Genomic DNA, 16,096 nt, shown 5'->3' on the forward strand with positions numbered 1-16,096 from the left:
AGTATGAATACTGCTTCTGAGCCAGCGTGGATTCACTTCAAATGAGCAAATGGCAGGAGAGAAAAGGTATATGTGTGAGAGTGCACACAGATGGGCACAATTGCATTTTAGAACTTTCAAACCATCTCTATACACACACACACACACACACACACACACACACACACATACATACACATACACAATAAACAGCAACCATCTGCACTGAATCTTATGCTAGGAAGCCTGGACCCTGGATAGGTTTCCTGCCTGAGAAGTCCTGGTCCTGGAGTGACCTCTTCACCTCTTACCACCACATCAGAAAAGGAGAGTTGGGGGGGGGCCGGGGTCAGGTAAATTTTGGTGTTAGACATGTATTGGTGTGGAGCATTGGGTATTCCCACAAGAACAATTCTTCAGCTGCAAAACGGAAATGGCCCAGAGCCGTGACCCACCAGGAACTGAGCTGGGCCCCAGGGATGTGGAGAGAACAGGATAGTGTTTCTCTTCTTATCAAGGGGATTCTGATGTAGCCCAGGTCGCTACAAGCTTTAAGAATCTTAACCGGGATATTTGCAAATGTTTTCTGAGACTCAGGACAAGGACTGAGTCTGTCAGATTTTTTTTCTCACACCTAGAAGCTTTCGGTGGGCATTTAATGACCACCAAAGGATGTGTTCTGGGGGTTCTGGCCCAAGGGTGACTCCAGGAGCCTCCTACAGGGAGGATGGGACATATAGCTTCCGCAATGCACGCAGTAGTATACAAGGAGGAGCCGCTCTCCCGAGATGATGGGCGTGTCCGCAGCCCATTGAGCATCCCAATTCTGTTAGCTAAAGACAGAGCCTCTGAGGACTGGGCGGGGTCTCGCAGGGGCGCGGGCTCCGCGGGCGTGGTCTCTGGTGGGCGTGGCCTCCGCAGTCCCTCCCCCAGGCTGTCCGGGCTCTGCGTGGTGGAGGCGGCTGCGGCGGCTGCACGGGGACCGAGGTGAGCGGCGGTCCGTTCGCGAGGCGAGGCTGCGCGGTAGGGAGGGTCCCGGGCTCGGGAGAAGGGGCTATATACGCTTTCGCAGGAGGCGAGACCCGGGCGGCGCCGCGAGTGCTTGTGAGCGTGTGCGCGTGAGTGCCGCCGAGCGTCCGGAGGTGGGGTAAGGGTGGGGGCGACCGGGGGTGGGGTGGGCTGGAGGAGTACAGCATCTCGGTCAGCCTCTTGGGATATTCCCGGTTCGTCCCTCAGAGGCCCCTGCCCCGCCCCCTTCTCTTGGTGTCTGAGTTTCTCTCCATCTCTGTGGGTGGGTCCGGCTGGGGTCAGTCCAGCCCTCTGTTCAGCCGCCTGGCCATCCTGTCACCCTCCCTCCATCATGATCTTCCTCAATGCCTCCTCAGTATCGAAGTCTGCCCCTCCCTCTCCATCATCCCCCTTAATAGAGCAAACAAAGATGGTCGAGGGAGGGGGACCCTTGTTTCCAGCGGTTCCTGGCTCAGGCTATGCCCCCCACACCCTCTGGCCTCTGGCCTCTGCCCTGGGCCTCCAGCCACCCCCTGGCAAGGAGCTGGATGAGAGCAGCAGGCTGATCCCACACAGGCAGAGGCCCCGGGGGTAGTGGGGAGCACTTAGGTATCCGTCACTCTCCCTGGCCACTGACAGGTAGGGCCGGACACCTGGCAGATTAGCCCGGCCAGGGTCTGAGCCGGTGACCAAATCACATGATTCCTACACGCCTTCCCATATGTGCAGCGGAGTATAATGCTTTCCAAGATTTCTCTTGCCGAGCCAGGGTGAGAAGAAAGCACAGAGCTTCGGGGGGGTCCCTGGCCTTGCAGGCCCCAGAAGGCCAACTCCATCCTGTCCTCTCAGCCTCCATATCCCTGTCAGGCATGGGTGGGAGTGACGCTGAGAGGGGCTGTGCAGACTGTGACTTGACAAGGAAGTGGAGGGACTGGGGATATGCTTGGCTGAGAGAGTGGCTGCACCTGCCTGTGTCCAGGTTCCCAAAGGCCTTGGGCCTATTCCCTGGTCTGCATTCAGAGAGGCCCCATCTCCCTGTGGCCCCTGCCAGGGCTCACCCTGGAGAACCTCTCCTAGGAGAGGCTAAGGGCTCACCTCATCAGATCTCTGGGTATCCTCAGTCCTCTTTGAGGATGTTTGAGTATAGGATGCAGGCTCCTGGGTTGTCTTGGGATGCTTCTGGGGCCCTAGGAATCTGCATTTGTCTCTCAGTCCCTAGCCTTGTGCTGGCGCATGTTCAGGTATGAGCCTCATGGAGAGGAGGCTGGTTAACAATGGTTCACCCTTAAGAAGGGTCCCAAGGCTCATCTGTGTCCCTGAGCCAACCCTTGCTCTCTGTGAACCCGAGTTCCCTTGCCAGAGGTTATGACCTCCTGAGTGGTCCTCCGGCAGAGTCTAGTATCCACGGCTCTTTGTTGAATTGTAGGTCACAGGTTGCTATGAAGCCAAGTCAGCCTGAGCCAACTCCAAGGCCCACTGCTGAGTGAGTGAGTGTGTAGCTCTGGGGGAATCACTGCTTCTCTGATCCTTGGTGCCTCCGCTGAAAACTAGGACTTGGTATTTCTACCCACACTGGGTACCCCAGGAGGATCCACTGATGTGCACAGAAGAGGGGGGAATAGCAGCCCCAGGGTGGGTGGCATTTGTTTTCGGGATAACTGTGTTAATGGAGGGTGATGGTCACAGTTGTATTTCCTCACCAGCAGGGAAAGTGTTTGTGCAGTCGCTGCTTGGCAAATGGCTTTTGTTTCTAATGGATAGCTTGAAAGGCCTGGGCTGGCTGGGCGGAAATGCCTGGGGATGAAGAGCGGGCACTCCGTGTGATGCCAGCTTCTGTGAGCAAGAAAGGGCCTGCAGGGATGGCAGGAGAGCCGCCTAGAGAACTCCCCATCCAGTCAGGGAGTCAGACCCAGGCACTCTCTAGATACCTTTCATTCAGCGCACTCACATGAGACCCCCATGGAGAGACAGGAAAGCGATTCCTTCTTAACTTTCCCCCAAGCCCCGCAGGTGGCTAGACAGACTGGGGGTGGGGGGTGGGGTGGGGCTGAGACCTCACAGAGAGAGCCAGGAACTCATGACAAATGGATGGAGTGATGGAGATCCAGATGAGGGTAACAGTGGTCCCCTGCGTTACACAGCAGGGCCAGGGGATCCCGCCGTGAAGCCCAGGAGGCCACAGGGACCAGGCACTCCCCATTCAGAGGCAGGAGGTGGGAAGCAGAAGTTTGCCAAGAATGAGGCCTTAAAAACAATGTAACAATGTTCTTCTCTTTTAATCATGTTCCTCTTCGCGTCTCAAAACTGGATCTGGATGCGAGACTTTTCTTTCTTTCTCTGGATGCGGGACAGTATCGCTGCTGGCATCATAGCTCAGTTAGTGGAATGCTTGTCTAGCATTCACAAGGTCCTGGGTTCGATCCTCAGCACCACATAAACTAGGCGTGATGGTGCGTGCATACCTCTAATCCCAGCACTGGGGAAGGGGAAGCAGAGTGACCAGAACTCCAAGGTCATCTTCAGCTCCGTAGTGAGATTCAGACCAGTCTGAACAAGAGACTCTGACCTTGTCGTAAGAGGGGGGAAGGGAGGATGGGAAGGCATTTCATTGTTATCCAGGCTGGCCTTGAACTCCAGGGCTCAGCCTTGGAAGGCTAGGCTGCCGTGTGCACCACCGAAGCCAGCACAGATAGGGGCTTGAGAGCTTTGGAGTCATGTTGTTACGGAATCCTGGGAACCCTAAACTCTGGAGTTTTGTAGTCAGTGCTATCCTCCGCCTTCAAACCCTCAGGCCCAGGAAGAGAAGCCTAGGAGATGAGGGCACGAGGGGAAACCCAGAGCCACTTGCTCCAGGAAGGTACCTGATCCCTGGGAGCTGTTGTTCCTTCCTCTGCAGCGTGAGAGTGGGAATAGACAGTTTGGGGCTAAGTAGAGCCTTTGGCCGGGCTGCCAGGGTCTAATCTGTGCACCTTTGCTAGCCCAGCAGTCTTGGCAAATTTCCCAGCCTCTAGTTGCCTCCCGCTTTGTCTATCAGATGATGGAAATGGCCACCACATGCCTTATGTGTCATAATGAGAATTAGAGGGTAGCCCCAGCCAGAAGGGTTCTCTGCTGGTGAGGTGGGAAGAGGGCTGTGGGAGTGGGATTGGGGTGACCCTGTGTAGTGATGCCATTTTATAGTACTGTTGGGCTCTTGCAGCACTGCAGACTCCAGGGAAACCATCCAGGCCCAAGCTGTAGTGCCACTGTGGGCCTTGACATCAGCGCTGAGGTGACTGAAGGGATCCAGGTGACAGGAACAGGTGCCCACATCATAGAGTACAGGGAACCTTTAGTGGTCCTGTGCCACCTGTAACCACCCCAGAGGAAGGGGGCCTTACTGCCTTGAATCTACTGGCCTCTCTGTATTGGCACATGTGGGGAGGGGACAGGGCAAGGCTCCTTATTAAAAGATGGTCTGGCAGGCCTGCAGAGGCCTTGTTCCACTTGGTCCTGCTGCAAAGCTTGGCTCACCCCAAATAAACAGATACCCCTGTGTCTTGATTATCTGCTCTATGCTGGGCCCTTTGGGAGCTTCTCTGGCCTCTGTCTACTCTCGAAGAAGCCCAAGAGGTTGTTGTGTTTCTGCCCAGTTAGCAGATGGGTAGACTGAGGCCCAGGACTAGCAAGGAAAAGGGCCAGGGCTCAGACCTGGGTCTCTGTAGCCAGCCACTTGACACTTGCCATTTTGGTTTGCTTGTAGATAAGGACAAGATACCTTACCATCAGGGGCTACCATGTGGGCTCCCTGGATCCCAGCATCAGTTGCATGCATTTGTGTTTTTTTTCTAGAAGGTTCTCAAAGTTTGCTTGCTGGACTGGTTGAAGGCTGTCATTAAATTTTAAAATCATTTGTCCAGCAAAGTGAGTGGACTTGCACCCGAGAGGACAGTCCAGGAGGACACCCAGCCTGGAAGACAGCCCCCTTAGCTCTAGTCCCAAGTTCTAGACCTGGCTCCACCCTCAACACCCTCTTTGAGTTTGAGGAGTTCTTACTGTCTGTGCCTCAGTTTTCTCATGTAAAACAAGCTTTCTACCCTGTGTGGCTGCAGAGTGTGACGGGAGCAGCCTGCAGTACTGAGAGCCAGCATAACCAGTCTTGGCCTTAGGAACATTCTAGAAAGACAGATCACAGGCACATAGATCTGCTTCTATTTTGCCCTCTGCAGATCCTGTAAGGTTGCACTATGGTGACACCACTGTACAGATGAACATGGAGCAGTGAGGCCAGTATCTACATCCAAGGTCACGCTGCCGTGAGATAGTCTGACTCGGATGAACAACCGAAGGCCATCCACCATGGCTACTTCTTGGTAGAGAGACATGGCTCTGGCTTGATTATTCTGGTTGGGAGGGAGCTGACTCCTCTAGGATTGTCAGTCTAGGACGTGGGTAGTCACAGCCCTCGATTCGATTTGTAGCCTTAACTGTACCAGGGGAAGATAGAGCACAGCTCTGGTCCTGCTGCATGGGTGGGGCCAGGAGGCTCCTCCCACTTACATCATTCACAGCTGTATCCATCCTGCTTCTCTTCAGCCAGGCCTGAGACAGAGGGAGATGCCAACAAGGAGTGTAAATAGGATGTGCCCAAGGACCCTCTGGTGGGCCAGTTCCTTGTCACTGGTGACACCAGCCTATTCGTGCCGCACAAGGGCTGGAAGGAGACTCCAGCCTCACTTTGCCCACACCCTCAGACCAATGCCATTATTGCGAGAGTTTGGGTTTTGTTTTCAGAACCATGTCTTATCCTGTAGCCCAGGCTGGCCTGGAACTCACTATATCACCCAAGCTAACCTCAATGTCTCAGCAATCCTCCTGCCTCAGACTCTCATGTACTGGAATTATGGGGTGAGCACTATTATTCCCAGCTTCTGGTTCCTTTCTTTCTTCCTTCCTTTCTTTTTTCTTTGTCTGTCTGTCTGTCTGTCTGTCTGTTTTTCCAGATAAGGTTTCTCTCTGTGCAGTCCTGACTGTCTTGGAACTCTCTTTCTGTAGACCAGGCTGTCCTTGAACTCAGAGATCCACCTGCCTCTGCCCCCCAAGTGCTGGGACTAAAGGGATGTGCCACCACTGCCTGGCATGGGTTTTTTTTTTTCCCAATAGATCCTGGAAAGGGCTAGTGTCTACAGTGCCCAGCCCATGTATGTCATCAGGCGACACCTGAGTGTGTCCTGCTTTTTCATACGGTGTCATCCCAGCCTCCTCCCTGTCTTTAGACAGTGCCCAGCCTCCCGCTCCTACCATGCCTGAATTCTTAGCCAGGCAACACCCTGCATCCAGAACATTCTGTATGTCACACACCCCTTTGTGGGATCCCCATGTCACAGAGATGTGACAGTCCTCTGCATCTCAGGCTCTGCCAAATGAGACCCAGAACTCTGTATCTCAGAGACCTCAGAAGGAGTGAGCCTTAGATGGGACGTCATGGAAGGTGCCTAGCAAGCTGGAAAGGCCTTGGTGGTGGCTGCTGTCACCCTGAGCTATATTGGCGGTAGCCTTTCTACCGTGCTTGTCCCCGAAACAAGAGGCTGGGTTTTACATTCCGTGCCCACCTGACTCAATGCAGTTTCCCGGCTAGAGTGAGCCTCCATATGCACACAGCCACACTGCTTACATACAACCTCATCTTGTCCCCATCACTGGGGCACCTTAACTCTATTTTTGAGTCTGGCTCCAAAATAGACTTTCCTGGGATTATGTGACAGGAAGGGGCATCCAGGAAGGCTTCCTGAAGGAGGTGGCTGGCACTGAGCTAGCAGGATAGCAGGGCTGAGTCTGGCTGGCATTCTAGGTAGAGTGAAGAAGGGAGCTTCATGTGAGGGGCGTGGCCAAACCTAGCCTCAGCAGGGTTGAGTGGGGTGTAGACATTGTGTGCTGAGCTGTGCCAAGATTCCCTGAAGTCATCTTGGGTCAGAAGTGAAAGGAGATGTCTCAGAAAAAGAAAAAGTGGTGTGACTGGCTATTCACACCACTTCAGGCCTGGACAGGAAGGGGTGTACTTTAGGCTTCAGGGCTTCGGGCAACCGCCTGGGACCTGCTCCGTAAGCATGATAAAATATTTATCGGGAGCCAGGCAGCTGGGCTTCCCTGCGCAGGCTGCCATGGGCAGCTCCCACCGAAGCTGGCTGCAGCCTCCCCAAGTTCCGCTGAGTCACAGCCCGTGAGCCCTCTGCCCAGCCCACCTGCTTGCTGTCCTGTGGCCACGTGGATTCCTCATAATATGTAAGCCATTGGGTAGCCCCAAGACCTGGGCACCCAGAACAGTGAATGCTGAGCCAACATCAAACCGCTCTGGACTGTGCAGGCCTCCGCCAAGGTCACAGGCAGACAGGCCAAGGGTACCCCTTCCCTCGCCCACCCTGCAGCTTCTGGCTCCTGAGCAAGGTAGGTTTTCTGCCTCTTTAGAATGGGGCCGCTGAGTCTGTGTGGAGGTAGCATGGGTCAGGTCTCTCCGGAGCTGGTGGTCAGAGGAGATTTGCCATTTGTCTGATCTCAAGTCTGTCTCTGAGAAGTGTCTGACTCAGAAAAAGACCAATTCCTAGGTCCAGCCTAGTGTGACAGTGTGGGACTTTACGTTTGAATCAGCAACAACAAAAACAGCGGCAGATGGTACCTTCCTTCTGCTGTGCGGGGTGCGAGAGCGTTTTGCTCATCCATTCATAAAACTGTCTGCCCTGGCCGGCAGTCTAGCTTCTGTCATATGTGTGCGTTCTGTGCTGTGTGACCTTGGGTAGGTTGCTCCACCTCTCTGATGCTCATTACTCCTTCGAGTCCTTCATGTCCTCATATCCCTGAGGCCGGATGGGCCTCAGTGGGCATTTGGAAAAGCTCCATTTTCCAGAAAGGCCCTGGCACAGCCTGAAGTAGGGTTGCCAGGCGGTAGACCAGAGGCTTGAGAAGAGAATTCACTGGGCCGGATGGAAGTGTCTCTGAGGTTGTCAAGTTCCCTGGGGAAAATCTGTGGTCCCTGGAGCTGCCGCCACAACATCTGGGGATGGGACAGGGAACTGGCCACACTAGTCACTAGTGGGGACCCTGTGGGCTGCCAAACCAGGGCCACGATTCTAGTTCTGGCCACAATTCCAGTTCGTCTGGCTGCCTTTGGTGTCTGCCCCTCATTCCCGCCTGCTCAGCTGCCCCTCGTAGGCCTCCCTGCTGCCGCCGCTTCTTGCTGCTTCTCCTTCCAAAGGGCGCTGTGTCTTCAAGCCCCTGCGGGAAGTTATCCAGCTCTGCAGGGCCTTCCTGGCTCTGTGTGTGTGTGTGTGTGTGTGTGTGTGTGTGTGTGTGTGTGTCTTACATTCCGTGCCCACCTGACTCGATGCAGTTTCCCAGCTAGAGTGAGCCTCCATATGCACAAGGCCACACTGCTTACATACAACCTCATCTTGTCACACACACACACACACACGCAGACCCACACACTCCCAGTCATGTGTCCCAGTGTCTTCCCATGTCAGCCATGGTGTCCCTCTCCTGACCCTAAAAAATGCTTGCGACAGCACTTCCGTGTCTTCTCAGGACTCTGTGAAAGTTCCTGGGCCTAGAGATGCCCTAGAGTGTCTGTTAGGTGAAGACAGGGAATGTGGGTGTCAGGTGTCCAGTGAAGGCACCGAGGAACACAATGAACCCTTGTCTGTCTCTCTGTCTGTCTGTGCAGAGCTCAGCAAATAGCCTCTGTTTGCCTGGCTTTCAAAGGTGGTGGAAGATGAGCAGTGGGAGGAGAATAAAGGCATCTGGGCCTGGGAGACACGTGGGGTCCAGGGCAGGAGACACCTTGTCTCAAGTTCTAGGGACAGGCCCAGTGTTGTCCACTCTAAGAAGCAGGCAGGGAACAGAAAGACTGGGGCTAATAGCCACTGCTAATAGTGGCTGACACATATGCACAGCCGGGCATGGAAAAGGATGACACGGGAATGCCCTCGTGGGGCTAACGCTTTCTCTAGAGGTTTCTTTCTCTTTTTTCTTCTGCTTTTGAAGATCATTCTAAGGTTCCTTCAGTGACTTTGTATATATTGGCAGTCCCGTGACAAAAACCTCGAATTCAGTGGCCACAAGATCATTCAGGGACACGGCCTGATGAGACTCTGGCGGACCACAGTCTGATGGCAGAGGCTGGCAAGCCAGTCTGTTAGGTTAGGTTCACCAGACACAGCTTGACCAGAGAAGCTGGGCGGACAGTCTGAAGGAGGAAGCTAACCACCAGGCAATCTGATAAGGGAGGTTTGTTGATAGTCTGACAGAGCCTAGTGGCTTGCCAAAGTGTCCCTGCTGGTGAATTCCTAGAGCAACATCCGCAGAACTGGGCACTCCTCCCAGCATTCACATAAGGGACTTGTGCCTGTCACTTCTGGGTGTCTAGTATTTGAGAGTTGCATAGCTGAGAGCCAGCTCCCCTGTAGGCATGCTCCCGGGAGTCCTGTGCTTTGCAGAACACACACACAGCAGGTATGGGATGCTCTAGCAGTCTTTGTCGCTCTGGGGAGGTAGGGCCTGATTTAGCTAGCCTGCTTCAGCCATAGAGCCTATGGAGCAAACTCTAGGAACACTGGGCCGCTTGGGAGATCACTGAGCTGTGCCGTCAAGTGTAATGGCTATAGCAGGCAGTTGGCCAGAAGGTGGCAGCCTAGTGCAAGGTGTGTAACTGCCTGCCTCCCCCACCCCCCCCCCCCCCCCACACACACAAACACTTAGATTCTGATAAGTGGGTCAGGAAAAGCTTTGAGGCAGCAAGATGGAGACCACCTCGCTGTGGCTACTGAGCAGCCCCGTCTGGTGCTTTTCTTCACTTGGCATCTCTGGGCCTAGGAATTACCCAGCCTTGACCTTTGGAGGGCCAGCATGTGCAGAATAGGAGACCCACTGAGTTCCACTGCCCTTCTAAGCTGGAGCCTGGCTCCTCTTGTGGGGGAGTGGCACTTCTGGGTTTCCACAGCATCTGGGCAGTAGTGGCAGGTATACCCTAGTAAGTGTGCCTCATGGAGATGTACACCAAGGGGAGGGGGTAAATAAGGACTGCATGGCACTGAGCACCCTGGGGCGCCAACCTCAGGGTGAGCACCCTGGAGACACCCCTCCCCCAGAGAGTGAGCTCCGTGGGACTTTACCCTCAGAGTGAACTCTATAGTTCTCCGCTGTCAGAGTGAATACCATGTGGGCTCCACCCTTTGAGTGAGCACCATGGAGCTGCACCCTCAGAGGGAGCACTGTGGGAGCTGCACCCTCAGAGGGAGCACCGCAGGGCCCCATCCTCAGAGGGGAACCCTGTAGGGCTGAACATAGAAGCATTTCCTGAAATGCTTTCTCAGATGAGCAGGAAAGGTGGTGCTGGCCAAGATGTCTGGGGACAAGGAGCAAAGCACATCCCGTGGAGGGGAGGGCAGAGGAGGGGAGAGAAGGCCATGTGACCAGTGACCAAGAGGACAAAGAAGAGTCATGTGACGGTGGAGACCAGTGGAGAAGGGGCTTGGCATGAGGTAGCCCTGCCCTACAGGGAGCAGAGTGGACCCTGGCCATTTATAACCCATCTCAGCACCCAGGAATCCCAGCCCCAGGGCAGCCAGCCCAAGATCTTAACCAAGCCAAGGGGGAGGAGGAATGAAGAGGGTGGAATTAGGTCAAGGAGTCAGAGGGCTTCTGCCAGAAGGAAGCCTGACATTTGGGCAAGTTGGAGCCAGAAGTGACCGAAATGGGCAGGGTAGCTGCAATGATGGTGTCAAAAACCAGATTGCAATGTATTCCTGTGCAGTTCTCAAAACCGTGATGCCCCATTCCATAAACAGTAAAGGGGTAGGGCCAAGAAAGAGATTCTGTGGGAAAAGGTGATGTCCTGGGTTCGATTCCTGGAATCCACATGGTAGAAAGAGAGAACGGACACCCATAAGCTGGCCTCTGACTTCTACATGTGTGGCAAGGTACAGGAGTACACACACACACACACACACACACACAGACACGAGAGAGAGAGAGAGAGAGAGAGAGAGAGAGAGAGAGAGAGAGAGAGAGAGAGAGAGAGAGAGAGAGAAAATCAAGGTAATAAAAAATGTTTAAATTAGAAAGTGTTATGTTCAGCTAAGGACAAGGCTCACCCACATTGACCCCAGGCTGGGTTCTTTTCTCCTGGGGTTCCGAGGGAGGCCCAGCTGGTCTGGGGAGAAGGGAAAGCCTAGTCTAGACAAGAGTAGAAGGATCTGGAAAAAGACCCCCAGCTCAGCTTTCCCACACTGGGAGTGAAATCACAGGGTTAGAAATGCCAGGCCTTGTGGCCCACCTGATACCACTTGAGGCAGGAGAAGGATTAAGTTTGAAGCCTCCTAGCCAGGGCTACATAGTGAGTTCCAGTCTAGCCTGGGCTTCACTGTGAGACCATGTTTCCTTTTTAAAGATGTATCTTACTTTTATTCATGTGTGTAAGAGCGTGTGTTTGGAGGAGCTCACAGAGGTCAAAAGAAGGTTACATCCCCTAGAACTACAGGCAGTTGTGAGTCACATCTCCCCCAACCCACCCCACCCCACCCCACCCCCACCAAGTGGGTGCTGGGGACTGAACTACCTTCTACAGGAGCATTAAGAGCTCTTAACTACTGAGCCATCTCTAGCTCCCCTGCAAAACAATGTAAACACCTAATTAAGCAATCCTGGTGAAGGTGTAACCTGGGTGACCCCCCCATCTAGGTTCTGTTTGGCAGGGTGGTCCCAATTATTCCTGCTATGTGGGGACTGATCTGCTTCCCGTAAGACACTCCCAGTCCAGCATGTAGCCTGTCCACTCTAGAAGAGGCCTTCCTAGTAGGGGGGCGGGGTGTCCTGTCCTTTGAATCTCTGCAGTTCGCCATTGCAGGGTCGGGAACAGGACATTGTAAAAGTTGGCTCCATCTGCCTCAGTTGTTGTTTGTGCCTTTAGCCTTGAAGCAAGATGCTGGGGGAACAGATAAAGTTTTTAGACAGACAACTCTTGAGTGACTGACGTGTCTACCCACAGAAGTAAGCAAGTGACCCGCACTGAAGGAGACAGGCAAGATGAATTGAGGCACATTGTGCTTTCAGTTTGCCTTTAATGGCCTGGTTGGACCAGAGAGAGCCTGTGCGGCGGTGGCAGCGCACTTTTCATCAAAAGTTAGCTTTCAGGAGCCGGTTGCAAGGACATTAATGGCTATGCTCAGAACCAAACCAAAACCAAAACATAGCCATCGAGAGGTGGAGCCAAAGAGAGATCACCAGGCCGTACCTTGACCAGGACCATTTAATTATGCATGTGATTAAGTTGTTTTGCAGGGCAGAGCCTGGAAAATTCTAGGTGGGAAGCAGGCAGAATTCTGAGGGCCCAGAAGGATGGAGAACAGGACTTGGAGGGCTCGAAGGAGGAAGCAGGACCCAAAGAATGGAGGCTGGACCCTGCCTACCTGGAGTCCTGAGAATTTTTTTTGGAATTTGGAGTTTTCTCAGAAAGCAAAGCACCTGATCTGAGGATTAGACAGGCAGGGCAGGGACCCATTTAGAGGGGACCAGAGCCCATAGATGCTGCTGTTCTCTATAAAAGCTCTGGGGGGCAGTAGAGAGCCAGGGTCCCTAGAGCCCACCCCCCCCCCCCCCCCCCCAATGCCCAGGCAACAGTGGTAGGCCCATCTATCCTCAAATGGGTTACAGTCTTGCTACCTGATATTAGAGAAGCTGGAGACCGAACAGGCAACAGGAACTCCAGAGTCAGTCCTCGCGCTGCCTCTCACCGGCCTGTGACCCTGTTGTGATCTTAAGATTTGGAACCTCAGCTGGGCCTCAGTAACATGGGCTGGGTTTAGCAGGTACCTGGTAAATGTTGCTGCTTTTCCTGATCTTGGTCCACTGGGAAATTTCACCATCCAAGGAGTCTCTCCTTCATGGAGATTTTGAAGGAGCAAAGTTTTGACTGCTGGGGTTTGTCCCCGCCCTTTTCCACCATGTGACATGACCCTTCCCCCAGCTCAGGGGTCAGAAAAGTTTTCCTCAGATAATTTCTTGGGTGTAGAAGTCCAGTCTTACTACCTGATATTAGGAAAGCTTGGGGGAACACTCCTCGCGATAGCAGCACCCTCCTCTGAGAGGCCCTGGCTAGCTCTTTGGGCCTCAACCAGGAAGTAAGGGACACAGGCCAAGGGTTGTTTCTCTCTGTTCCTATCGCCCACGTTGGATCTAGGTCCTCAACGGGGAACAGCTCTTCCTACCTGGCAGGCAGGGCTAGGTGCAAGGTTCAGACAACAGAAGAGTAAATGAACTCTCTCCATTCAGATCTCCTGCCACGCCTGTGTGTACTCTGTCTGGGCTCCTCTTGGGTCGCACTAGCAGGAGCTGATTCCTAACTCATTCACTCTTTCCAAGAATGCTTCTAAGGAAAAGCTACTGGCAAGGAGGTGCCTCGAGGAGACGACAGAGCAGGAAGGCAAGCTGGCAACCTGCAGGTCACTGCTGCTGGTGTGTGAGCCTTCACCTGCAGAGTGGGGGGCAAGCGCCATAGGGATCCACATGAAACAGGAGCTGAGGTCGCGGTGCCTTTGGCAGTGCTGGGTCTCCTTAAGGGAATCAAAATACCAACTCTGCCACTCCAAGATTCAGCTCCAAAGAGAACCTCACTGTTCCCAGGCACTGAGTGAGAGATCAGCTCCAGGGTTCTAAAACTCCCCTGCTTCTCTCCAAAGAACTTTTGGAAACTGATGTCCAAGACTTTCACAGATGGGAAACTTTTGGAGAGAGAGAGTCTTTTGGGGTCATGTAGGGGGTCATGTGGATGAGGTGAGGGTGTTGGAGATGAGGGATCTCTGCTGGTCAGAATCCCACAGCAGCCAGAAGCATAGGAGGGAGAAGAGGAGGAGCATTTAACAGGGGGACCAGGTCTAGCCAGGTGGGGCTGTCCCGGGTCAGGGAGACCTGAGGGAAGGTGGCATGAATTAAAAAGGCAGATACCATAGTGTGTTGCTTCTCACACTGATGGACTCCTGTCCTGCCCCGAATGCTGATTGGTCAGCTGGCTTTGCTGTGCAGGGAGAAGAGCCCTCCAAGGTCTTAGCCTAGTCTTGCCCTATGGTGACAGGCTCACCTGGCTTCTGCAGCTCGCCTTCAGTGTCCCTCCCACTGTCCTCTATAACAGGAGCAGTTGCTAGGCTCCTGGTGTGACCCCATGACCTTGTGATTCTCCTGTTCCACCCTCCTCTGCACACCAAGGAAGGATGAGGCCTAGCCCGGGGGCACAGGCCAGAGAGACAGAGCCAGGCACATGCCTTAGCTTCTCACTGGCCCTTTCCTGGGTGTCCGGGACCCCAGGGTAAGGAGCCTACACACCAACTGTACCACAGGCTGCTAGAGACATCATGCCAGTCAGCTTTGGGGAACTGCCAGGCCTTGCCAACAGGGAGCAAAATGACCCCTTTTGGAGTGGATGACCCTTAGAAGGAGATCCTAGGGAGGGTGCATTGAGGGTGGCAGGTGACAGTGACAGAGCTGGAAGGTGACAGTGTCGAAGCTGGGGCTGCTTCTCTTCTGCTCATCAGGCCAGGCTGCAGCTTCAGCCTTGTCATATACACACCCTGACTTCTTGCATGTGCCCTAGCCTCCCTGAACCCCTGTTTCTCTGTTGTGACATGAGACCCCCTCACCTCTGCAAGGGAGCACTGCAGCCTTGGGAGCACCACAACCATGGGAGCACTGCAACCATGGGATCATCACAGCCTTGGGAGCACCACAGCCTTGGGAGCACCACAGCCTTGGGAGCACCAGATGAGGCAGTGTGTTTAAGCCCTGCCTCCCTGTCCTATCTCTTGTCCTTCCTACCCCAGACAAGGATCCCTTCTTCAGTTGACTCCTTCAAAGAAGTTCTCTGTCCTCTTTGATTGACATGGGGAAAGAGAGGGTGAAACCACATTGTGATCTTGTCCTAGACTAGAAATCAGGGGTCAGGAGTTGAGAGTCCTGGGCCCTGAAAATGAACCACCTGGGCCCAGCCCCTCAGTACTTTCATACCCCATGAGTCAGAGAGGATTGTGGGGGAGTGTGGTTCCCCCCCCCCAAAGGGCTTCAGCTTCTATGTTTATTGACCCTCAAATTCTGAGATGCCCATCCTCCAGATGTGTTCACTGAGTCCCTTAGAGGTCAGGTCAAGCAAGACCAGATGGGCCTCCATCCTGGTTGCTCACTTAGGGCTCACTCTAAGAAGGATGGTCCTGATGCTCTTTGAGTCTCCCTTGGTGGCCTGTCTCAAGTTCCTGTTTCTAGCTTGCCAAGTGGAGGTGGGATGAAACCTGGGTCCTGTGGAAGGAGACTGTGGTTCTGAGGTAGGGACACTGGCAGCTTGAGGGATTCAAGAATGAATCCGCTTATCTCCCTTGTCCTTAATCAATAATCAATAATCTTAGGCACAAGTGATTCTCTTCAAGGCCACTCCTAAACAACTGTTGAATCCTTGATCCAGGCACCAAGCCCAGAGGTCCCTATCAGTGCCCAGAGGACCCAGCAAGGCATGTAAGGCCCTGTACCTGCTTACAGGGGTCATAACTGTACCAAAAGATGTCCAGGAATTCTGCCAAACAATGGCTGTTGTGTTTTGGTTTGTTGGGATTTTCTGATACTTCGGGCCACAGGAACACTTTTATAGGAGTTAGTCTTGCCCCCGCCCAACTCCTCCTTTGTCTTTGCTGAGGAGTTAACAGCCTGGTTTCCTCCTAGACTCTACCTTGGATTTCTGGGCCCAGGGAGCTCTGCCCTTTGCTGCCTACCACCAACACTCACACCTAGCAGCACCCGAGCTGCCTACCACCAGCCCCAACACCCGGCGGCACAGCACCCCCGCGTCTCTGTCGCACTTCTGCCTTGGGCTGTGGGTGTAGCCAGTGTTCGTCTGTGCTGGGGCGGGGACAGCTCGTTTCTTTGCTCTCTGGAGATGTTGTCTTTTTTTTTTTTTTTTTTTTTTACTTTCCTTTCTTTGAGACACTGTCTCCTAAGAGTCTATAATTCGCTATGGGGCTGGCTGCAAACTCAGGGCAATCCTCCTGTCTCAACCTTCCAACAACCAAGATTTCAGGCCAGCACCCCTACACTTGGCACTAGA

The 16,096-nt window shown here is 53.8% G+C and overlaps 1 protein-coding gene across 4 annotated transcripts in view; it reads left to right on the forward strand.

The window, feature by feature from the left end:
* The first annotated feature begins 910 nt into the window (after nt 1-910).
* Prr5 (proline rich 5 (renal)) overlaps nt 911-16,096 on the forward strand; it is a 43,204-nt gene continuing 28,018 nt past the window's right edge. The window contains exon 1 of one of the 4 annotated variants that reach the window (NM_001346662.1): nt 911-966. The gene's annotated coding sequence lies outside the window, so the exon portion shown is untranslated. Of the gene's footprint in view, nt 1,098-7,121; nt 7,411-16,096 lie in introns of those variants that run through there. The other 3 variants (XM_006520279.2, XM_030248272.1, XM_006520281.4) reach the window with 3 other exon arrangements.

This window comes from Mus musculus, chromosome 15, assembly GCF_000001635.26.
Source record: "Mus musculus strain C57BL/6J chromosome 15, GRCm38.p6 C57BL/6J".
In the NCBI taxonomy this organism is placed as follows: domain Eukaryota; kingdom Metazoa; phylum Chordata; class Mammalia; order Rodentia; family Muridae; genus Mus; species Mus musculus.